At 45.2% G+C, this 26214-nt stretch overlaps 2 protein-coding genes across 3 annotated transcripts in view; one reads left to right on the forward strand and one right to left on the reverse strand.

The window, feature by feature from the left end:
• LOC147737217 (uncharacterized) overlaps positions 1–26214 on the reverse strand; it is a 202780-nt gene that overhangs the window by 82113 nt on the left and 94453 nt on the right.
• Positions 1–26214, forward strand: part of LOC147737218 (uncharacterized) — a 98014-nt gene that overhangs the window by 58937 nt on the left and 12863 nt on the right. Inside the window, exon 3 of one of the 2 annotated variants that reach the window (XM_086919460.1) lies at positions 2294–2457. The exons of the other annotated variant lie outside the window; for it this stretch is intronic. The gene's annotated coding sequence lies outside the window, so the exon portion shown is untranslated. The remainder of the gene's footprint in view (positions 1–2293; positions 2458–26214) is intronic. 2 annotated transcript variants of the gene reach the window in all.

Consider the following 26214-nt stretch of genomic DNA (forward strand, 5'->3'; position numbering starts at 1 on the left):
CGCCACCTGGAAGACAACAACATCTTGGACCCGTCCCAGTCCTGGTTCAGACGAAACCCCAGCACCGAGACAGCCCTCATCGCCGCCACTGACGACATCAGGCGCCAACTCGACAACGGCGAAACATCAGCCCTCATCCTCCTGGTCCTGTCAGCCGCCTTCGACATGGTCTGCCATCGCACTCTAAAGACATGCCTCCTAGAAGCTGGAATGCAAGAGAAGGCCCTTGACTGGACCACGTCCTTCCTCTCCGGCAGAACCCAGAGCGTACGCCTCCCGCCCTTCTGATCCGAAGCCACCGACATCATCTGCGGCATCCCCCAGGGCTCATCCCTCAGCCTGACGCTGTTCAACGTCTGCATGGCCCCCCTTGCACAAGTGGCCCGCCAACACGACCTCAACATCATCTCATACGCCGATGACACCCAGCTCATCCTCTCGCTCACCAAGGACCCGCACACCGCCAAAACCAACCTCCACGAGGGAATGAAGGCCATCGCCGACTGGATGAGGAACAGCCGTCTGAAGCTAAACTCGGACAAGATTGAGGTACTCGTCCTCTGACCCACCCCCTCAGCCTGTGACGACTCCTGGTGGCTGACCACACTGGGGACAGCACCAACACCCACCCACCATGCACGCAACCTAGGATTCATCCTCGAATCCTCCCTTTCCATGTCTAAACAGGTCAACGCCGTCTCCTCCTCCTGCTACAACACCCTCCGCATGCTTCGCAGGATCTAAAAGTGTATCCCGAATGAAACAAGAAGAACGGTGACACAGGCCCTCCTCAGCAGCAGACTGGACTACGGCAATGCATTCTACGCAGGAATCCCAGCCAAACACCTTCGATGACTAGATCGCATCCAAAACGCCCCCCGCCGCAACCATATCACCCCCACCTAAGAGCCCTACACTGGCTCCCCCTCGACAAGAGGATCACCTTCAAGCTCCTCACCCACGTACACAAAGCACTCCACAACACCGGACCAGCCTACCTGAACAACAGACTCAGCTTGCACACCCCCACCCGTCAGCTCTGCTCCGCCAGCCTCGCCCTCGCCGCTGTCCCCCGCATCCAACGAACGACCTCCGGTGGCAGATCCTTCTCCTACCTCTCCGCCAAGACCTGGAACACCCTCCCTACCCACCTACGGCAGACCCAAGACCTACTCTCCTTCAGAAAACTCCTCAAGACCTGGCTCTTCGAGCAGTAGCGACACCCCCCCACCCCCAGCGCCTTGAGACCCTCACGGGTAAGTAACGTGCTTTACAAGTATTGATTGATTGATAGTCCCTTGTTACAAGTTGCACAGTACTGGGGTGGCAGAAAAATCGCATGTAATTATTTTCTGTTACTTCGTGATAGATTTGCCCAGTAACGTACAGTTGCAAGGTTGATGGCATGGAATGGGGAACTGCCGCGAGGAGCAGATTTTTCTGGTCGTCAAACCACATGCAATTCGCCATTTCATGGGGTTTTCCCCTGCTATTATTAACCACCTGGTTCATCAGGTGGCAGATATAGAAATGTGTTTGGTTGGAGGGCGGTGGCAGCAGATGTAGGGGAGGGAAGGGGAAACATTTTCTAACAGGGCAAAGCATTGTGTGTTCTCCCAGTTAGTAAAAAACCAGCATAAGTCTTGGCAGCTACTGTTGCAGACAAAGTCTTATGCAGCTTTTCCTTCAAATATTTCCATCTGGAAAAATAGTGTCATGGTTTTCTACACCTGGTAAAATCCAGGTGCAGAAAAACCTAACAACTGATAATCAGCTGGAATGAAATTAATACATGAAAGTACCCTTTCATTTCTTTGCACTTGACTTAGTTGAGGGATAGGTCAAGGCATCGGGCTCGCAACACACAAGAGATTAGCATGAAGCAGAGGCCAAAAATGTAGGATACCAGATAAATGCAGTTGGCAACTCTGCAGGGGAAAATGCCTGTTGTCAATGGAGGGGACATTTTCATCCCAGAAGTCTACATTACAAATGAATGAATAGTTATTTTTTTTAAATAGATCAGTTTTGTGCCAGCCGATATGACTTAAATATCTGCCTCTGGGATTCTCATTACAACTCGATAGGGTACATGTTAGTTATGTGAGCCTATTAAAATTTTGAAAATTCTACAAATTCTCACTCTTTCATCCGAGAGCTCTCAGGTTACAGTTCTTTCATTCTGCTGAGTCAGAAATACATCTCAACATTTTCAAAATTCTGCATTGATTTGACTGGTAAATCATATTTTTGGAAATTTACATCTATTAACTGTTGAATTTTAAATCTACAGGTGATTGAAACTAAGAGAGCAAGGTTTAGCGATACGCAACCAAATGTCAGTGCCAAAAGGAGTGTTATTTTGAAAAACTGACGGACATCCAGCATTCTAAGTTTAAACAATTTCCAAAATCTAGGCGTGGTGTTGACGTGGGAGCTGAGGAAAGCACTATACCTGTAAGTTAAGTCTCTAATTTTGCATTTCATTAACCCAGAGCAAAGCCATATCTGTGCACACAGCATCAGAAATAATGTCATAAAGACTAGTCACTTCATCATCCTCATCTGAAATATTATCTGAAAGACAAATTGCCTCAGCATGACAGAATAAACGTTAATCTAAAACCTCATCTAATTCCAAAGAGGAAGCACACACTGCATAAAAGAACGTTATTGCAAAAGGTTTCTTCTCCATACCATCAAAGAAAAGACTTTGAAAGAAGACTTTGACGCCGACACATTCGACAGCCAAAGGCCCAGAGATTAAAAATCACTCTTGCTCAACAACCGTTTTTAACCAGTGACAACTTCGAGACTATCTGCCTCTGGGTACAACACCTCAAACCACTCGCTTCACTTTTGCAATACCCTTAAAGATACACCACTTCGTTATGTCCATGGCCATCTCAAATAAATATTTCCTTTTTATTGTTTACTGTTCTCTGATGCATTCTGCGTAATTCGCCCCAACATTATCTGTTAAGCAGCTGTATATGTAAAACTGTTAAATATAAAAACGGATTAATGGAACACCGGGGCACTATATCTAAGGTGAATCCCTGTCATCAAAACTACAAACTTTGCTCCATGTATAAGAAGTTTAAAAGGAACTGATGTTCTGCAACTGGTGATCCACAATAGTACTGTGCACGTACTAACGTCTTTAGTTACTCCCATTACGTCAGTGCAAAAAGGAACTTAACATTTAATATTTAAATATCCAACTAACACCTTATCACTGCTTTGCTAAGAACCTATATAAATGAATATGAGAAAAATTTCAGTAACAAAATAAGTTGCTGCCGGAGAGGCCATAACGTGAAGACCATTATCTGCGAGAAACCTTTCAACAGGTGTTAGAGGGCAGCTTCCAGATATATTTTGCTCAATTCAAGTTTTAAGAAGATTGCTCATGATTTCTTTTAGAGATTAATGCTGACCATTATCTAAACAAGTCAGACTGTAGAATTGTCTTCACTCTTAATATGGCATATAAGCAAAAGAAAAACAAACTTGGTGACATTAGCTCTAGAAATAAATCTTATAAAAACACGGGACTATGAGAACAAATTCAGTGTTCAAACCAGCCTTACTCAATGCAAAATAACCCAAGCTGGGGAAAAAAGATTCAGCCATAAATCTCATGTCACTGAACATGTGAGATTGCACACTGGGGATAAACTCTATCAGTGTTCTGAATGCCAAAAAAGTTTCTGCCGTAAATCACATCTCACTGAACATGTGAGAATCCACACCGGGGAAAAACCTTATCAGTGTTCTGAATGCCAGCAAAGATTTTGTAACAAATCAAGTCTTTCTCGACATGCAATAACCCACTCTGTGGAAAAACCTTATGAGTGCTCTGAATACCAGAAATATTTCATAGACAAAAGCAGTCTCACTCAGCATACAAGAACCCACTCTAAGGAAAAACGTTATCAGTGCTCTGAATGCCAGAAATATTTCAGTGGCCAAAGCACTCTCACTAGGCATACAAGAACCCACACTGGGGAAAAACCTTATCAGTGCACGGAATGCCAGAAAGGTTTCATTGACAAAAACAGTCTAACTTGGCATACAAGAACCCACACTGGAGAAACACCTTTTCAGTTCTCTGAATGCCAGAAATGTTTTGGTTACAAAAGCAGACTCACTGAACATACAAGAACCCACACTGGGGAAAAACCTTATCAGTGCTCTGAATGCCCAAAAAGTTTCAACCGTAAAGCAGTTCTAACTGAACATGTGAGATTCCACACTGGGGAAAAACCTTATCAGTGCTCTGAATGCCAGCAAACTTTTCGTAACAAACCAAGTCTTTCTCTACATGCAATAACCCACTTTTTGGAAAAACCTAATCAGTGCTCTGAATGCCAGAAATGTTTCAATGTTAAAAGCAGTCTCACTCGGCATTTAAGAATCCACACTGGGGAAAAACCTTATCAGTGCTCTGAATGCCAGAAATGTTTCAGTGAAAAAAGCAGTCTCACTCAGCATTTAACAATCCACAGTGGGGAAAAACCCTTTGAGTGCTCTGAATGCCAGCAAAGGTTTTCTAACAAAAATAATCTTTCCCATCATACAATTATCCACTCTGTGGAAAAACCTTATCAGTGCTCTGAATGTCAGAAATATTTCAGAGACAAAGGCACTCTCGCTCAGCATACAAGAGCACACACTGGGGAAAAACCTTATCAGTGCCCTGAATGCCAAAAAAGATTTTCTAATAGTCAGAGTCTTTCTCGACATGCAACAATCCACTCTGTAGCAAAACCTTATCTGTGCTCTGAATGCCAGAAATGTTTCAGTGACAAAAGAAGACTTACTATACATACAAGAACCCACACTGGGGAAAACCGTTATCAGTGCTCTGAATGCCCAAAAAGTTTCAGCCGTAAATCTTATCTCACTGAACATTTAAGAATCCACACTGGGGAAAAACCTTATCAGTGCTCTGTATGCCAGAAACGTTTCAGAGGTAGAGAGTGTTACATGCGCCATAAGCAAACGCATACCGTCCAAAATAATTTTCAGTGCTCTAAATGCCATAAAAGATTCAATTTCAAACGGAGTCTCACACTACATGAGCAAACACACACAGGAAAAAAACTTTACCAGTGCACTGAATGCCAGAAATGTCTCTTTGATAGGCATAGCCTCGCTAACCATGAGAGACTCCACACTGGGAAAAAAACCATATGAGTGCTCTGAATGCCAGAAAACCTTCAGAGAAAAACTCTTTCTCACTCGACATGAGAAACTCCACACTGGAGAAACTCCTTATGCCAGAAAAGCTTTTATCTGAAAGACAGTGTTACATGTCATGAGAGATCCAATACTGGGGAAACACTTTATGAGTGCTTGTAATGCAAGCAAATCTTTGGTTACAAAGTGCTTTTCATTCGACATGAGTGTACTCACACGGGGGAAAAGCCTTAGGGTGTTGAATGTCAAAAAAGGTTTAGTCACAAATACAATCCAATTCGACATGAGAGAACCCACACTGTACTAACGCCTTATAAGTGCTCTGAATGCAAGAAAAGGTTTAGTCATAAAAGAAAGCCAGTCTCGCTAAACATGAAAAATGCATCCACAACAGGTGAAGAGGAACCCAAATTCTGAGATGCAGAAACCCTTCTAATGCAACCTGACTTTACATGAAAGAGCAAAAATTGGAGTTGCAATAGGATTTATCAATAAAATCTTGCAGTATAACTTAGGCTGCTGACCTCCAAAGAAATTTGTGGGATTGAAAATAGTCAACAAATTGGCAAAAATCAGCAGTTTTAGTATCTGAAAGTTACAAAACTCTCAAGGTCACTACTCGACTCAGAGAAAATCAACTAATTGACACAAAATTCACAATATGAATGTCTAAAATGTACTAGACCTGAAAGGTTTCTTCTCACCCTTGTTAGCATGTGACTGAAATATATATTTTGGGTGCAGTGTTTTGTACACTTTGTGAACATTATTGAATACAGAATTTTCTTGATAAGATACAGCTGCAGTAAAACGTAATAAACAAGTTACTTACCTTTGGTAACGCAGTTTCTGGTGGATACTCCTTTATCTGCTAGTTCCTCACCTAGGGAATATTCCCCAGGCTCCAGACTGGATCCTGAAACTTTAAAGCAGTATTGCTGCACGCCGGTAGTAGACATCGCGCAGATCAGTGTCAACGTCATTCTGCTCCAGAGTGAGGAGCAGAGCTGCATATGAGCTCTAACCATTCTTATTGTGAACAAACTCAGGGGTTTGTGGGTTCATTATCTCTCAGGAATGTATCACATATGCAGGCCTTGTATAGAGGTTAATTTGCCTTTTTTAAATGAATAGAAATTCAGATGAGTCCTTTTCCATTTCTAAAAATTCAAATTGTATTCTCACCAACAAATGTATATATACATTTCTGAGTGATGTCAGCACAGTGCTCAAGCTGAAAGTGTTAGGATGATGAACCAATCAGATCCACATATTATACACAGAAACAGGACTGTGAATTAATTTTGTACAATACAAGTTAAGCAAAGCTGATTCTCAGGAGACATCGTTCATGTGAAACAGTCCCTGAATAGTCGATGTTTTGGCTGTTTTAGTTAATTAAATGGTCTAATCAGGACAGTACATCGCTGCCTCGCCCGTATACTTATCACACTGTATCCTGTGCACCTTAGCAAGGAATCTTCTGTTTCACAGGCCAGCGTACTCAGTAGGAAGTCAAATTCAACTAGGCAGTTCCAGCGCCCGTTCGCCTGACCAAACACCTGCAGCCAGTGAATGCTCTGCTCGCTGTCAAACAAGTTCAAGTCCTGATGAGGCCCTCATAATTGACTGTGTTGTCCGTGAGAAGCTGCACCAGCCCTCCTCTGTTGGTAGGCAAGAAGGCCTTCAGCACCAGTCAAAATGCTTGTAACTCCAACAGATAGATATAGAGTCTCGCCTCTGACTGTGACGAGGGTTCCCTAATATCCTTCTCTCCCATATGGCCTCCCCAACCCAGAAGGGATACATTTGTCTCCACTGTTAAGTCTGGGTAGATTAAGGAGAGGGGTCTGCCACTGACACAATCTCTGTTGCTGTAGGAAATGTTGGATCCTGGCCACAACAGGGTTACTTGGTGTCAGAATGTACACAAGAAAGATGCATTGCAGCTGCGTCAGCTGTAGCAGAAGGTGACTTAGTGGCATGTTGTCCCCAGTGTCTTTGTGTGCCATGGCCATGAAAGAACTGGAAGACATCTTGGGTTTGCAGCGGGGTCTGGCGTTGGCAGTATTGAAAAATCCTTCCCTATCCAGAGAGGGGACAACATTTGTTATGAAGTTGTCTAGTAGAAGCGGACGGACCGAAGGAATGTGCTATGGCTCTGCTTTCTGTCTGGGTCGAGTCTTTTTTGATTGCTAATGAGGGGAGAGCCATCCCATGGCATGTCCATTAACAGTGCTTGGATATCTGTAGAGAAGTCCATAGACTTAATCCAGGCGCTGCACCGAAGTGCCACAGTTGTGCCTATCGACTGACCCAAGCAGTCTACAGTGTCGAGCCACAACGAATCCCAAACTTTGCAGCAACACATCCATCCTGAATAGCTTTTGTTACATACACCGGCAGAGTTTAGGCCACTGTATCCCACAGGGCATGATTATATTGGAGAGCATACCATTCAGATCCTCTAGGGTTTACTGATATGGAAAAATACATCATTAAATCACCAGTTTTGTTAGAAGCCTGCGCTTTTTACAAAAATGCCAGTGAATGTGATCTCCTTGTTGTATTGGTTCAGCGCTCGCAACTAAAAGGAGGGGTCTGCGCAGCAGGCAGGTGAGGGGTTCTTTGTATATTTACTCCTCACCTTCCTGGCTGCAGCACAGACTCTTCTACAGCCAGAGGAGAGAACCGACTGCACATCAAAAACCAAGGCACTGAAAGATCAGGTCGGTTATCCTGGCCTGTTGCTGCATTGTGCATCGGTCTTTTCCAGTCCTACAGCTTGCCTGTGCTTCCAGTACCTCGCCTAGGGTGGCATAAAATGGTTACATTGGGCCCACAGGGTATATGGTGGCCCCTGGAGGGCCAGTATATTAATGCAGGGGTCCGCCTCCCACAGAGGGACCAGGAGCAAGGCAAGATTTTAATGCGGGCACACGCTGTCCATGGGCAGGCCCAAGGGGGCCACAGGGCATGTGGCGGTCCCAGAGGGGCAATATTTTACCTCAGGTCTGTAAAATATTTTACTTTAGGTCGGGCCCACAAAAAAACACCAGTGCCCCGTCCACTGCTTAAAAAACACAGGTTGAGCCCGCTGGCACCAGGCCCTTTGGTGGCTCCCACTCTCCCCTTTTCATCCAGCTGCTCCTCACCAGTGGTTTGGGGGTCAAGATACAGTAGTGAGGGTAGAGGTTGGTGTTTGGCACTAGGGACAGTGATAACGTGGGGGTCAGTTTGTTGGGGGTGTGTAGCAGGATAGAGGGCAGTGTTATGGCAGAAGCAGACAGGGTAGCTGTGCGTTGTTTTGAGGGTAGGTAGCAATGTGGGGGTAGTTTTAGGGCAAGTGGAAAGGGCCAGTGTTTTGTGGGAACTTAGGACAGCAGTGTTTTGGGGAAAGGTGCTATGGTTTTTAGGGTTGGTGTGGTGGGTGGGGTAGGTGGCAGTGCTCCAGGTTAGGGTGGCATGGAAAAGGGCTCGTCTGTTCTAACTCCTTTTTGTTCTTGTGTAGAGTCTTGGAGGGTAGATTCCGCTGGTTCTAGAGCTCTTGAACTGTCTGGTAACTACAGTATATGCTTGATGCTTTAAGGCACCGGTCAGTCTGGGGCTCAGTACACTTCTGAGGAGATAGTACATATGATAAAACTCAGAACCTTTTGGGCTGGATCCATATATTTGAAGTCCCACTTGCAAAGAGTGGAGGTAACATGGTGCCCCTCCCAGTTTGCATCATGCCTATCCTATCTATCTAAGGCAGTCCTTGCAAGAGTAACAAGCATTGGCATAGCCAATAGGTCTCGCCTTTGGGACCTTTTAAGTATTTAGCCATGCAGCATATTATCTTGGGTGCTATACCATCTCATGTTACTTCACGTGTCACTGGTGACTGGCCATGCTGTGGCTAGAAGCACTGCATCTCTCGCAATGGCAGCCTAATCAGTGCTAAATATTACTATTAGCCGGAACAAGAAAGTAATCAACATAATGTAATATTCTACTGTTTTTACATTGTTTACTCTTTGTTTATCTATAGTTGTCGCACTACTTACTTGATATCAAAGGTGAAATGTTTGCATATATTCTGAAGTAGATCGGGTTTAAATAAAGTCCTGTGATATACTGGTCCAGATTTCTCTGCGTTTTATGAAAAAAGGTGCAGAGACACCACTTAAATACATGTGTCTCTGGTAATGTTCATTGACGAGTATTTCCGGCTCCCACTGGTGGGTTAGGTGTCATCTACAGCTGACGCATTATTACCAAGCCCAGAGCCCAGTAGCCTAGGGTAGTCCTAATTTACCCAAAACAGATAACAGCTCTCCAATCAATGGTGAAGAATTTGCAAAGTTCACGAAATACTAAGGTGTTACTCGCTGGGAAATTACTCTAATGGCCGGGTGGAAAGATTTAGGCCCACTTTAGAGGGCCCTTTGGTTAACTAAGCTCTTTATCTGGTGCGAGGATTATGGAATTACAAAACATAGTGCTAGGAAACGTTGGCAGGCAGAGCTGGTGTCTGGGCATACATTACTAACTCACCTTCCTCCAGTGCCACTCTACCCACCACAGGGTAATATGAGGGCAGCCTGAAGGTCTTTACATCACGTGGTGCCAAACAGCAAATTCCTCAAGGCTAGGAGCCAAATGAAGATGGAATAGCACAAAAACCTGTTGTTCCATGCAAAGTGCCATCAATTTAAGAAGCGTGACTGGGCTCCATGTAGAGTATAAGGCCCAATCGGCTCTCTCTTTCTCCTTTCGCTCTTCGACTCCTCTTTTTGTCTTCTCCATGAAAGTGGGGAGGTGTTAAGTGCTCTCGGGAAGCCCCGGGCAGGGCAGTAAGTTGGGATCTGGACTCCGGGAGCTACTGAGGGGCGATGGGGGAATGAACGATCACGAGGGAGGGAGGTCAGCGGCAGAGAAAAGGAGGAAGGAGAGAAAGGGCTGCAAAATGAGGGAACGTCCTTCTAATTACTGCTCTCTGCGAATTCCGCGCTGAAGAAAGTCAAAGCGACAAATTTTCGAATTATGTGCAAAAAAAAGTCAGCATGGGGGCTTCAACCTGCTTCGTTGCTCGCACCCAAAGCCAGAATCACTGAAGCCGAAGGCCAGACACACCACAGCAGGATTGACACATTATATCAGTTTTGATTGGCATGTCTGATCCATTGACAGGACCATGAAACGGCCCGTGTAAACACTGTAGCTAATGAGCCAATGAGAGCACTCCCCAAGGTGACCCGAGCTCTTGTCCCCAAGATAACATTAGTGGTAATGCCAGCCATAAAGAGTCTAGCGCCTAGAGTCCAGGTGCCATAAAAGCTTTTGGGGTCATATTTCGGTACCTGAGAGTGCTAGGACCTTCTGGTTTGTGTGTGTGTGTGTGTGTGTGTAACTTATAACAGCTCTTCTAATGTTTGATTAAAGCTTCCCGTCATCTTTGAAGGCTACCTAGACAGAGTCATGTGCCTAAAGGAATTAACTCAATTTCCCTCTTGGAGTACAAAGTACCATTGGCTCTGAGCTATTAATTGTAAACACAGGAACCCTAGCAAACACTGACTGCCCTAGGCTCGATACTGCCACGCGGATGCTCGGAACAGACACTGGCATGTTCGGGGAACCGGTGTCCTGTTCACATGACAAATACGCCGTTACCTGCTCTTGTGTGCTCATTATCGATTGTGGCCAGTCCATCGGTTTCTCCCTGTGCAGCGTCTCATGTGACCCTGAGAGCTGGGAAGTCTCAGTCTCTCGTGAAGCCATCGGTCACCCCGACACTCCATCTAAGCATCATCTGCGTTCGCTTCTTCCAGTGACGTCCAAGGTGCAGGATAAAAGAGGCCCGAGCTGTTGGCACCATTTCAGATTTCACCCTCTTCACCTGGGCTCATGTTAAATGTACTGAATATAGCACAAGATTTGCTTTCTCAGGAGAGTCTGGACTCACAGAGTGCTTAGATATTTGTCTCATTAAAATCACAGCATCTCCTGGGAATGTGGCCTCACTATTACAATGACTCATGATTTAAATGCATATCTAGACGACCGCGAGCAGGCAAATGTAAACAAGCCATGCTAATTACAAACAGAAGGCCCCTGCGCGCCGCTGCTCGCTCCCGCAAGGTGCACGAGTGTGTGGAAAAGAGCTGACCAATGTCTAAAGGTCATCTCCTAGAGCAGCGCTAGGCTCGACCTAAGAACGGACCCCCTTTCACAGGAGCAGCACAACGGAAACATTTCGTTCTGCGTTTAAGTTCTGTATTTTTTTGTGTTTTTCAAATTATTTAATTTTGTGGACATTTAAGTGTTTACATCAGTGGTCTCCATTCTTTTCTTTAGTGAGGGCTACTTCTGATCAGTGAAAATTGTAAGCTGCTGGAGGCTAAACACATTGTTACCACCCCCAAGCCCAGCTTTGTTGCTTGAGGCCTAATGTCCATAGAGCTATACTGTGGCTTGAGCCAAATACTTTGACTAAGGGCCCTATGGCAGGGCTACCATGTGTGTCAGTTAGAGTGCGGCCATTGGGGATGCATGAGCATGTGTATGTATGAATGGGATGTATTTATAAGGGTGACTGAGAGCCTGCGTTGTATGTACTTGCTGCACAGGACATACCTTTCGTCATATTTCACACTGTTACATGTAGAACTCTATCATACAATCTTTTTTTTAAATGGGAGAAATTTAAAGTGCAAACAAATGTTCTTCAAATAATTTAATAATATGGAACATTTTTCTGCACTTTAAATTTGTCTCGTTTTAAAAATGGCTGTATATTTCAGTTATACTTATACAATGTCTACTGGCCACTGGGAGTAAGGGGCCTGCTGTATGTACATGCGAACCTTTTAAATGGTAGAAAATTAAAATGAAGAGTTAACGTAATCATTGAGGTATCTTCATTTTAATTTTCTCCCATTTAAAAGCATTCAGTAAACATCATTTTGTTCACAGCTCCAATATTGAGTTGTCAAGGTTTTTTTATTTAAGAGTTAAATACCTCAATGCTTCAGTGGTTCACCTCGGGTTCGCAGCCTGGGTCATAAATCTGACTGATCAGTGCTCATCACACCATAAATGGTATATTCACCAATAACATCAATTTAGCGGTCGGAAAAGTTCTGTCTTTGGTGAGGACTGATTACAGGGCAATTTTGTTTAAATTGCATGGTCCAGCTGTGCAATCCGTTTCCTCCAAGACACCAACAGTATTAAAATATTGTGCATGGAAGAAAATTGATAATAACAAACTAAATCATCTTCTATGTGGCTCTTAGCTCTCAATTGATAATGATGTGGAGCTGCTGCCAGGAGTGAGGCCTGGGTTGATGCAGCGGTCTCTCAAGTAGCGCTTTTTATATTAAAGACTAACCATCGGTCCACGCCATGGTACTCCTGTGTTATATAGCAAGAAACAGTGATTCTTGTGGAGACAATAGTCTTTGATACATGTAATAAAAATGCACAATGGCAATGTACAAGGGTCAAGTGGATATCAGACAAAAAGTAGCTGAGTACACCGTAGTTGCGTATTTGTAGTTTATAATAAATATTAAGACAAGTTTCAGATATACATAACAAATGGTGCTTTGTGTCCCCAGTGAGAAATTGGAATCAAATAAAGGGATAATAAGTGACATCTAGTGACAATTATAATATGGTTTCCATTACTTTGAAGAAACGACGATTTTAAACTCTCAACAATTTTTATACAACACTGTAAACAATAGTCAATGTTGGGATAGTGATTTGTTTCTTTTACTGTCGACGGCGTTTCGACCCGTTCATAAATCCTCGGTCTCTTCAGGACCTAATGATATAGGGGGCTACATCACTTGGTGGCATACGCGCCGTGAGGGCAACGCCGGTGCAGAGCGGCAGAGCAAACCACCTACCTGACACCAGAGACCCGTGAGGGCAATGGCAGGAACTGCAGCACAGCTCTCCCCCTAGCAGTGAGGGACTGCATTCCCCAGGTGCCCCAGGGTCGAACGGCATACCTGGGACGTCACTGGTTGCGCCCGGAGTCGCTACTAAACATCGGAACGCCTCTCGTCCTGCAGAACGCAAGCGGACTTCGCCGGGCTAAGGGTGGGCCGTCTGTGGCCGTCATGGGAAGGAGGAGGACGGGACGGGCCCTGTCCTTAACAACTGCGGATCTGGAAGTAACTGTGAACATCACTGGACAAACATCTGGTTAGTACAAGGAGCAATCTTGTATATTGAAGTAACGGGCAATTCTGTGAGTCACCACTGGGGCTAGAGACGCTTGGGAGTGGTAGTGGGCGGCTGTAATTGCTGGACATTTAGCTGTGTATAGTGTTTTGGAACCTGGGTAACCTCCTGTTGCCCGACTCACTAAATCTGATTAGCACACTAACATGGCAAGTGCGGTTCAAACCAGGTCTTCAAAGCTCCCTAAATGTACCTCCCCGGATCCACCAAAAAGTAGTAAACTTAAAGGAATCCCGACATCGATCCGGGATAAACCAACTGCTATCGATAGAATGTTGCGTAAAGCATTAGGGGAAGTAGCAACTGAGATTGAGCGCATGAGAGGCGCCTTTCATTAACCCCCCAGCTTGTTTTACCAACTCCGCAGCAGGATCAGGAAGCCCAATCATTTCCATCATTGCTTCCCCTGACCTCGGGATATTCGATATCCCTTGTGCTCAAGAAGGGACCTCACTGGTACAGGAGACATCATCAAGGGGGAAACACTACAAACAGGCAAGACTAGGAAAACTAACAGGAAAATAACCAGGCGTAAGAGGGTCACTTTGAATAAGGTCCCAATAGACACCTCCACCACAGAAGCAAGGCCTCCTGGAGGTATTGAATTAAACACACAAGTGCCCCCAATGTGGGTAGCCCAAATAATATCTAACCTACAGAACCACCTAGAGCAACTCGTCACCAACCAAACCAAACTGATCCTCAGTAGGTTGGATAAAGTAATAACCCTGGTTAAAAGAACTGGGTCGGTCGGTGGCAGCAATCCCCCCCCCTTGGGTAATACCCCATTTGGGGAGGGTACCAGCATCAGCTCAGATATACTATCTATAAACAGGCCCCATAACGAACAAAGTAACACTATCATACACCCCTTGATCCCCTCGAACACACAATCAGCAGGCTTGACACAGGCCCCCCCGAGTTTGCCCGCTATCAGTAGGGAAGTTCCCCAGGGAGCGCCAAAAGGCATTCACCGAGCTATGGTCCACAGACAAGCTTCACCCCCCCTGTGAGTCAGTGTCAATTAGAGAATTCCGGCACTAAGGGGCATCCCAACACGTCAGTAACCCTTAACCTACCTCCTGACTCAGCCCCCTACGTAATTATCCTCACAGGAGTTCCGGTGCTGAGATCAGATCAGTTGGAGCCCTATGGCGAGCTCAAAAATAAAACCATGTTCTGGTTAAATAAGTGTAGGCCCTTAGTAGGCAAGGAACAGGGGGAAATACTAATGGTACGACGGGTGAACTGGGTGGGAACCAGGCGCAAGGATAACAACGGGTATTGTGTGGTGGTGAACTTTCGAAATACGCAGGTTGTTGACCAGATACTAAGGTGGGGCCCAACCACAGACTCGAGTAATATCAGGTCTATGCCCCTGAGCTTCTTCTATCCCAGGGGGGCATACAACTGGGGGCGTGCCATGGATTGTCAGAGATGTAGGGAGTGGATCCTGGTCGGGCATAGTCGTAGATCTCACTATGTAGCAACGAGGACCCAGGGAGGGATTGACCTCCAGAATAGATTTGACCCTTTGTCGACCCTAGAAGAATTGGACTGACTAGGGATAGACACAAACCCCCGGTATAACCAAGACAGGGATAAGAGTCCTGAACAGGATAAGGCACCCCTGACTCAAACAGTGCGTGCGAGTTATTGAAGAGAGGGGACGATAAGTGGGTAACTATTGCAGAGAGCTCACAATCAAGTACCGCAGTTGAGATTGAGATAACTGGGCCTGATAGCAGTGCTCTAGGCACACAATTAACAAAATCATATAACTTAGCCGACCCAAATGAAACTCCGGTAATTGAGGGAAATGCAACGAGTCTCCCCCTCATGGCCAGGGCAAGAAGACCCGATAGGCTGGACGGATTAAAAATAATATCCTGGAATGTAGCAGGACTCGCGGCCAAATATGAGGAGCAGGAATGGAGGCAATACATTACCGGGTTTCACATAATATGTCTTCAGGAAACCTGGATGATTGATTGTAACCATTTCTCCCTGGAGGGGTTTAAGTGCTTCTCAGTGCCTGCCCAAAAGTCAGCTTCAGGGAGAGCCATAGGAGGGTTGATCATATACGTGGATCTTCTCATAGAAGGGGTTTGGTCCAACCTCAACTGGTCATCACAAAATATGCAGGCTTTGGGCTTCCGCTCAAAAAGTGTGAACATCACCCTGATCAACTGGTACAATGTGGTGGGAGCAAATGGGAAGGGAAATACAACAAAAGAATTGGACTCTCGCCTAAAAATGCCCAGTTGTCGACTGCGAAGTTGGTAGCAGCACCGTCTGTAGTCCTTGTAGGTGATTTCAATTGTCACCTGTGCGCAAACCTAAGACCACTTAATAAGGATTGGTCGCGTTGCACAGTGGAGAAAGGGCCACACTTCCTGCATTCACCTGAAGGGGCAGACTTAGATAGGGTGCTGAAAGGCCACAATTTGGTCCACACCATGGACCTGGTAGGACTGGGTAGCGGCGGGGAGCTTAATCCCACCTTTAAGGGCAGAGGTTGTCGATCTTATATTGATTATATCATGGTCTCGTCTATACTTAAAGCTTGGGTCAACAGGGCAGATATAGAATGGAGCATATTTAGCGACCATAACCCCCTGGTGTTAGAGCTAAAAGGCCCAATTATTAAAAATGTATCATGAGGGGCAGATTCTGTAGAGAAGATATCAGACATGGGGAGGAGACTTAGATGGTCTAAAATAGATGGGGATAGTTTCTATAAAACCTTAATAACCACAGGGGCAGACGCACTTAATGTATGCCTCGACCCCAATATTGAGGGGGCTGCGGTAGTAACTGCATTTGAAGAGATGGCGCACCTCATTGAAGGACTATTAAAGACCACTAAGACTAGGATAGTAACTACCACCCCTAGATGGTTTGACAAAGAATGTTCAAAGGCACATAAAGAGCTTAAATCCAGCCAAAAATTGCTTCCTAGGGATAAGTCATATATCGCCCAATGCAGGCTGATATACGAAGGTACTTAAAACCCTTATAACTAGCCTCCAAACGCAAGCCTGGGAGGACCTAAGGGAGGCGGCGGACAGAAGAGACTTGAGTGAGTTCTGGAAAATTATAAATAAACCGTGTTTCCAGGACTCAAATGCCCCACAGGTTTTAAATACTATTTTGCCAGAGCAGTGGTATTCCCACTTTAAAAACCTATATAATCATACGGGTGAAATTAATAATGATGAAGGGCAGAAGCTAAAATTGATTGCAAGGCCAGAGATCACCCTGGCAGAAGTAGAAGGGGCCATCCTGGAACTAACTAAAAATAAGGCGCCTGGCCCTGATGGCATACCTCCCGACCTATACCGTAGTAAAGTGGAGCTGTGGGCTCCCATTTTCACGAGGGTCCTGAACGCGACAGTGGAAGCGGGTCTGCCGCGCTCTTGGTCCTCTGCAACAATAGTTTGATATTTAAAAAAGAAAACCGGGATAACCCCCAATGCTATCACCCGATATCCTTGACTGATGTCACGGCGAAGGTACTGGGCCGTGTTATCCTAAATCGCCTGACTGAATGGGCAGATACCCACCAGCTAATAACGGACACACAATATGGGTTCAGGGAGGGAAGGTCAACTACGGACCAATGCATGAACCTTTACCTGCTGGTCACCAAGTACACCATAGCCAGCAAGGAGGCGGTCTACTTGGGGTTCATGGATCTCTCTGCGGCTTTTCATCATGTGAACAGGGAGAAGCTATGGGCCCTGATGATAGGCCTAGGGGCGGACCAGGACTTAGTTAACATCCTTAAAGCCTTGTACTGGAATACCACTTCGTCTGTCCATTTTAACCAAGACGGAAGTAGGACCTCATAATTCCCATGCACCAGCGGCGTGCGGCAGGGCTGCATTTTAGCTCCTTTTCTGTTTTCACTTTATATTAATAACCTAGATAGTGAACTAAGCAAACTTGGAGTAGACTCCCCTCAAGTAGGCACTCGTCCAGTCCCCGTCCTGCTCTACGCGGACGACGCGGTGTTGCTAGCCTGGACACCGTGGGGGTTACAGAGGCTGATTGACGGATTTGTAAGCTTTATGTCCACACTTGATTTATCAGCAAATCTGGACAAATCCTATGTCATGCTTGCGGGGGCCAGACCAGATAAGAAATTTTCTTATAGGATAGGTACCTATAAAATTGGTCTGGTTCAGTCCTTCTCCTATTTGGGTGTATTATTTGACGGGCTTTTAAAGTTTAGACTCCTTGTGGATAAACACTGCTCTAAACTGGTGGCCTCAACTGGTGCAATAATGAGTTATGGGCGAAGGCTGGGAAGATGGTCCCCCGAGAAAGTGATGAATTTGTATAGATCAATATGTTGCGCCAAGGCAGCCTACGGGGCTGAAGTTTGGGGATTTGTGAACATACATCAGGTTCAGGCAGAGGAAAATAAATTCTTTAGAAGGATACTGAAAGTCCCACATAGTACATCTGCCTATGTTACACATGAAGAACTGGGAGAAGCCTACATCGAAGATCAAATCAAGGTCAGGCCGCTTTTGGCCTGGGTGAAGATCTGGTCCAACCCCGAGGCAGGCCTTAGTAGACAAATTATCACAGATTGTCTGAATAGAGACAAAGGGAGCTCTATCCCCTGGCTAAAATATGTAAAGTGTACTCTAGAGGACATTGGCTGTAAGAACCTCATCACTAAGCCTGAAGCCGTTACTCCTCAGGATAAAACGAGAGTCAAGAAAATGTATCGGGAATGGACAACTGTAAGCAGGGCGGCCACTGAAGAGCGCAAACCCACAGTTGTTGCTTACAGATTACTGAAAATGGAGAGTGGAAGGGAACCCTATCTCTCACTGACCCATAATGCACAGGACAGATTTTATATGACCCGTTTTAGGTTTAACCTTTTGCATCACTTATTGTCCGGTCCCCCTGGTTTTGCCTTAACGGTTGAGCAGAAGGGTACCTGCGGCTGCAACAATAGGTCTCCGCAGGATACCCTTCATTTTGTTTTGTTATGCTCATTTTATACATTACCTAGGTGCAAGTTCCTTGTGGGAATCTTGAAAAGAGCTAAGTTTAAACATGCGAAGGTAGCTTTATTGTTCTTGCAAAAGGCCAATGACGCATATACCCTGTCCTGTATCACGAGTTTTATTAAGATGGCGGTGAGGATAAGGAATTCAAGAGAGATGAGTTAATTGCAATGCTCTTTAACAGAGAGACTCTTGACAAAATGAAATGAAATGTTATGAAATGAATGGCTTTTTAAGGTGTTTTTAACTGGTTTTATGCACTTTTATGGTATCTTTTTAAGTGCTGAATAAAGAAATATTTGATTTGATTTGATTTACCGCATTTAAAAGGTTGATGCACCGCCGTTTTGGCGTGTCCGGGTTCCGAGGGTGGTCCTGTGTGGGTGCCATTTTGAGTTGGGCTCAGCTTTCCAGCTACGGGCGCCATCTTGGAGCGTCCTCGAGCTCGCGCTGGGATTAGTTGGCCTATTTAAGGCGGATCTACCCTTCCAGCTTCCCTGACAGGTACTAGCACTGCTGCGCACGCGCTGCTGCTGGCGCTTCTCTATTTTAAAATACCCTTGTTTTGTATTTGATTTGATTGCTCATTTTGTCACTTTTCCCCTGCTTTTAGCGGGATTTGGCTGGGTGTGGCCCCCCTCCCTCTTACCGCATTTAAAAGGTTGCTGCACCGCCGTTTTGGCGGGTCCGGGTTCCGAGGGTGGTCCTGTGTGGGTGCCATTTTGAGTTGGGCTCAGCTTTCCAGCTACGGGCGCCATCTTGGAGCGTCCTCGCGCTCGCGCTGGGATTGGTTGGCCTATTTAAGGCGGATCTACCCTTCCAGCTTCCCTGACAGGTACTAGCACTGCTGCGCACGCGCTGCTGCTGGCGCTTCTCTATTTTAAAATACCCTCGTTTTGTATTTGATTTGATTGCTCATTTTTTCACTTTTCCCCTGCTTTTAGCGGGATTTGGCTGGGTGTGGCCCCCCCTCCCTCTTACCGCATTTAAAAGGTTGCTGCACCGCCGTTTTGGCGGGTCCGGGTTCCGAGGGTGGTCCTGTGTGGGTGCCATTTTGAGTTGGGCTCAGCTTTCCAGCTACGGGCGCCATCTTGGAGCGTCCTCGCGCTCGCGCTGGGATTGGTTGGCCAATTTAAGGCGGATCTACCCTTCCAGCTTCCCTGACAGGTACTAGCACTGCTGCGCACGCGCTGCTGCTGGCGCTTCTCTATTTTAAAATACCCTCATTTTGTATTTGATTTGATTGCTCATTTTTTCACTTTTCCCCTGCTTTTAGCGGGATTTGGCTGGGTGTGGCCCCCCTCCCTCTTACCGCATTTAAAAGGTTGCTGCACCGCCGTTTTGGCGGGTCCGGGTTCCGAGGGTGGTCCTGTGTGGGTGCCATGTTGAGTTGGGCTCAGCTTTCCAGCTACGGGCGCCATCTTGGAGCGTCCTCGCGCTCGCGCTGGGATTGGTTGGCCTATTTAAGGCGGATCTACCCTTCCAGCTTCCCTGACAGGTACTAGCACTGCTACGCACGCGCTGCTGCTGGCGCTTCTCTATTTTAAAATACCCTCGTTTTGTATTTGATTTGATTGCTCATTTTGTCACTTTTCCCCTGCTTTTAGCGGGATTTGGCTGGTTGTGGCCCCCCCTCCCTCTTACCGCATTTAAAAGGTTGCTGCACCGCCGTTTTGGCGGGTCCGGGTTCCGAGGGTGGTCCTGTGTGGGTGCCATTTTGAGTTGGGCTCAGCTTTCCAGCTACGGGCGCCATCTTGGAGCGTCCTCGCGCTCGCGCTGGGATTGGTTGGCCTATTTAAAGCTCTCCTCTCCCGCGCAGCGGACGCGCAGGTGGGACGCCCTCGCTTAGCCGGAGTCGTCCAAGAGTCCTGCCCGTCTGCGCCCGTCAGCGACGAGGAAGCGCGAGACGTGGTAGGGCTCGGCTCTTCTTTGCTGTCACTTCCATCTGGCATGCCTTATTAATGCCTCATTACTCCCGGGCAGAGTTGATATCTATTGGGGACAGGGCTGGGGTATGCTCATGTCATCCTGTGGACCCCTTATCTGGCCCATATGTCTGTGCCTGTAAGGCCTGGTCTTTAGCAAGCCCGTCCATGATCCATTCTCTGGAGGGTGTCAACCAGATTCAACATAATATCAATGCAGACCAGGGCCTCCGGATCTGGAGTTTGAATGTGAGGTCACTGGTCAAACATCACCAGTTTATTCATGACCTTATTGCAAAAGACGATCCTGATCTCTTTTTACTTACTGAAACCTGGCTTCAGGACTCAGATGCCGCTATCCTAAATTTTGCTTTCCCTCCGAATTATACGGTGTTCACGTTAAATCGGACTACGAGAGGAGGTGGCATTGCCATGGCAGTCAAATCCTGCTTTCCTGCGGAATGGAAAGCTCTAGGGCTGCCCGCATGTGAAAGCGCCCTTTTCAAAATTGCTTTTAGTCACCACTTTACGTTTAGCGGTATGCTCATCTATCGCCCACCTGGCAATGATTCTGTCTTCAAGTCCGCTCTTGCCGATATGGTAAGCTCCTTAGCGCTCGGCTGTGCGAATTTCAACATCATGGGTGATCTTAATACCCATTTTGATAATAGATCGTCCACAGTTTTAACACCTTGCTCGCGGATCTGGAAGCTCTTCAACTTGTCCAGCTTGTTACCCTTCCCACTCACACTGGAGGCCATATTCTTGACCCCTTTTTTTCCACTCTTGTGAGGGTGAAGGTGTCTGAACCGTTGTTGATGGGATGGACGGACCATTTGCTGGTGGAAGCCTTTTGCCCGATCCACGATAAACCATTTAAACCTGTGGATAGGCCTATTTTTATAAGGCACTGGCACAAACTCAAACTTGAAGAGTTCTATAGGCTGCTGGAGCAGAAACCCCTAGGCGCTTTTTTGGATGTGGATCATGGTTACCAGCTGTTTTGCTCATGGATTTCAGATGCGCTTGACTCTCTTATACCCATGCGCTGGTCGAAAGGTCATCTGAAGGTACCCAGCCCATGGTATAATGAGTCCCTTGCCGAGCTAAAAAAAACTTGCCGGAAAGCAGAGAGGGATTGGAGACGATCTTATGATCCTGCCCTGAAAACCCTGTATTTCGCCAAACTTAAGCTCTATCATAGGGCAATCTGCAAAACACGAGCCGCATTCTATGCGCAGGAATTTCTAGCCAGCACCAATCCATCTAAACTAATATTCAAGGTTTTGAAAGACCTTATGAAGAAAAGAGCTACCTCGGCTGAGATCTGCACTGACTCCCATTGCGAGAATTTGGCAACTTTCTTCTTGGAGAAAGTGCAGAAAATATACCGAGGTTTCGATACTTGTCGGCCGGATCCAGAGCTACTTGACCCTAATCTTCTGGGGTATGAGACGCTGACCTCTCTACCGGATTTGTCCACTGAGGCTTTTGACAAACTTAGCCTCAGCGTTAAATCAGGCTCTCCTCTGGACCCGCTGAAGCCAGCTCTTATTAGTACTCTTTCTCCGCTGTGCCAAGCTCCCATACTTAATCTTATCAACATGTCATTGTCAACTGGAACTGTTCCTTCTTCATGGAAGCAGGCGGTAGTCACTCCTATTCTAAAAAAGGCAAATTCTGATCCTCTTTTGCCAGAAAACTACCGCCCCATATCTTTATTGCCTTGGGTGGCTAAAGTTACCGAAACCCATGTAAACTCGATCTTGTCCGAACATCTGGCCTGTAATCAGATACTGGATTCCAGCCAGAATGGCTTCCGGCCAGGACACAGTACCGAGACTGCTTTGCTCTTTATTATCGAGCATTTACGCCTGGTGCTTGACTCCGGACGTACAGCAGCGCTCCTGCTATTAGATCTGAGCGCTGCTTTCGATACTGTGTCCCACCAGATACTGATTCAACGCCTAGAGGAAGCTGGAGTAGCAGGCACCCCCTCCAGTGGTTTCGATCCTTTCTCTCAGATCGAACCTTTAAAGTGGCAATTCCACCCTGCCAATCCACCATCTATCCCTTGGACCTGGGGGTCCCACAGGGTTCTTCATTAAGCCCCACATTGTTCAATCTCTATGTGAAACCGCTAGCTGCAGTCGTCAAACAGTGGGGTCTGACGATGACCTCATATGCAGACGATACGCAGCTGGCGGTGACACTTAGTGGAGACCCTGAAGTGGAGGCCCCCAAATTCCGAGCTGGACTTGTGGCAGTAGCGAGTTGGCTTCGTACCAATTGTCTGCAGCTAAATGCCACCAAAACCGAGGTGCTGGTCCTAGGGAAACATGTCGAGCTTTGGGGAAACCAGTGGTGGCCTCCAGAGCTGGGCATTATCCCTATCCCAGCTTCTGGAGTGAAAAACCTAGGTATTTGGCTGGATCCTGTTGATAGGGGTAAACCAGGCTGAGGCATCCAGGCTACAAAGGGTTCAAAATGCCGCGGCGCGAGCCATCGTGGGTCTTCCCAGACATTGTTCTGTGTCAGGTACCATCTCGGCCCTACATTGGCTTCCGGTCAGACAGCGGATCAAGTTTAAGGCGCTCTGTCTGGCTTTTAAAATCATGAAATTTTCCTCACCACCGGCACTGTCCAACCTGCTCACTCCCTACATCCCTCCGAGATCATTAAGATCTGAGGCTCTTCACCTAGCAGTCTGCCCCCGTTTTAAACTTAGCAGAATGGGTGGCCGCTCTTACCGCGTGCTTGCGGCGGGTTTGTGGAACTCGCTCCCGGTACACATTCGAGCCCTGAAGGATCTGTCCACCTTCAGACGTGCAATCAAAACTTTTCTGTTTCCCGCTTCCGAGTAGTCGCCATTTTCTTCTTTTCTCTTTGTGTGTTATGTTATAGTACCTGTCTAGCGCCAGGACGCCCCTTGGCTGGGGCATCTGTGCGCTATAAAAATATAAATAACATAACATAACAAATAACATATAGGGACATCTGGAACAAAAGATAAATTGTATGTGAATGGAGTGAAAACACCGGTCAAGTGCAGAAGAATGAAGGTAAGGATACTCAAACTGGACCCAGCCGGGTACTCAGTGTAAGGAAAGCGGGAGGGGCTGGCAATAGTAGATGAGGCAGGGCAGATGTTTGCGCCTGTAGCACAGCAACGGAGATGATATCCGAACAAGGTCTTCGAATGCTTGGCAGTTATGCAGAGACGATGATTTAAAACCGGGAACAGGATGTTTCCTGGCTCTTGATTATCTTCAGAGTTAATCTGTAGAACGCCGCGTGCAGCCGCTACGCGTCTCCTCTGCCGCGGCTATGATGGTAGTCCTGTGAGCTCAGAATATAAAAGGTAATGTAGGCACCAAAAACAACCTTGGAGGAAGAGTTATAGCCTAGAGGAAAAAAATTAATGCAAAACTATAATAATAGATTATAAAACTATAGTTCTGTTGACTAAAACTACAGATAAAAGCAGAGCAGCTGAAAACTCAAGTAAGGAGTTATTCAACACTGTTAAATCCCTTTCATCCTCAGGTAAAAAAATGTAGCGACTCCCAAAACAGACACCACCCAACTCGTTTATCTGGATATGATCAATTGTTTTCAACCACATTTGTGGTCAAATTCCTTTGTGTCTTTGCAACTCGCAGTTAGGCAGGCGAGGCTCCTTTCACTCATCATCCTGATTACACTTTGCAGTGAATCCCTGACACCATTTTGTGAGTTTGTAAAACCTTGAAAAACACTTATTTGTGGTTGCAAAATTCCCTCTCTTGAGCTGATGCTACTTTTTATTTTACTGTGTACAAGGTTTAAGCTAAGCTTAATACATGGTCATCTGTAATCACATGGGCCCTGTCAGGTGACACTTCGCATGATGAGCTAGAAGTTCAAACGGGCATCTGTACAGCAGAACTGTGAATGAAAAGTGGCTTAAGATATAAATACTTACCCTTTCATTGTACATTTAAGCATTTAAGCACAAAACAGTCCTTGAAATATCGGGATCAATTTAAGGGAAAACACTGTGTGCTAAGAAAATGTTTAAAAACAACGGAAAGTTGATGATCCTCTTTAATACCTTCTCATACCAGTTTTTTTCCAGAAGAGAACTCTGTTAATTCTATCAAATGTACTATACCACAAGGAATAAGACATGTATGTATCTTTACCAGATACCTTTGTCAGTAAAATACCTGAAATTATTGGATATAAAATGTTGCATGTATTACTTATATGAGAGAAATGAAAATGTTCGATATAATTAGAACTTTTTTAAAGATTATAGAAGCGCTATAATAAGTTTTTTGTAAATTAACCCCAATTTATTTCTCTACAATAACCACCTCTCTCATATCAAAATTGTGCTTGTTATAGTGAGAAAGCTAAATGATCTAGGAGAAATCGGGAACTGCGTGTCAGTATTTTCCTTAGGGAGCTTCAAGCTAGAGAGTGAAAACACTTTTGTAGAATTCCCCAAAAATTGTGATTAAGATATTTCAATATGTTTGACAAAAAGAATAGTTATATTTCATGATAATATTAAAATGGGAAATAAAATAACAGGAATAAATATTTACATCACAAGACAAAACTATTGGAGACTAAGGGCCTGATTTGGATCTCCGCAGACAGGTAACTGTGTCCCGTCAGCCGAAATATAAATTCCTTTTGTCCTATTGGAATATTATTTCTGCAGATGGGATATCCGTCACCAGTGTGATGGAGTAAACCATCCGCCCAGACCTAAATCAGGCCCTAAATCTCAGAAATATAAAATATATTAAACCTCCATCACTATTAATCCATTTGGTTAAAGTGGTTGATTTTGGGGTCAGCAGACTACCCTTTCTGTGATAGCTTTTAGATAAGGGAATCTTTCATTTTTTTAAATGCAACCCATTTCTCTTTCACATTCACAAAGGTCCCCTTGGGGCTCCTTCCCATTTGCAAATGGATTACCGCCTCCTATTAATAGTTTGAAAAGGGTCACAAAACTTAATACATATCATCAGTATGTATAAAAGTATTCAGAAGTGGCACAATTGATATCCCCTTCGAAATTCTGAATCGTTAAATTGGCTAACTATATTTCAAAAGGGGTTTTAGCATTTACAAACCATGTGAATTACTAAGTTGAGCGTAACCTGTGCACCTATCTATTTAATGTTAATTTTGCTTCAGATCAATTGAAAACCATCTCACATAACTCTGACACAATACTTCTTTAAATACAGGATTTCTTACATCAAGCTTTAATGTTTTGTTAAATATAATTCCAAATGTTGTCTCTCTATACAGAAAAGTAGCTAAATCTGTCTCTGGACCTTAGGCATAAAATAGGATGTAATCATATGTTTTAGATACATTATCTGATTTTTCGAAACCAGTATAATAAACATACTCAATCCTTTTAGATTTTATCTGTCAGTTCTGGTTTCTAATGCAGACAATAATCTAGATTTACACCAAGAATCAATTCCACCCATGCCTTCTAAAAGCTATTTATCATTGATCTCAATTATTATTATCAGAAATAAAACTGTAATAGAACTGATTTGATAGATGGACCTTCAAGTATTATGCTCAGTCAGTTTATGGAACGAAATATGGAGTTACGGTCTGAATACCTTAGATCCACAAGCATTGCCTGACCACTGTATTTTACATCAATAGATTATTTATCAGCACATATTCTTTGATTTCAATTAACTCATCTTCTAATTCACTCTTGTGCTGGGTCTGTTAGAAATATTTTCAATAGGATATTTACATTCCCAAAAGATAAGAAACTCTGGTTT

Source organism: Lissotriton vulgaris, chromosome 1_1 (genome assembly GCF_964263255.1).
Source record: "Lissotriton vulgaris chromosome 1_1, aLisVul1.2, whole genome shotgun sequence".
Taxonomy (NCBI): Eukaryota; Metazoa; Chordata; class Amphibia; order Caudata; family Salamandridae; genus Lissotriton; species Lissotriton vulgaris.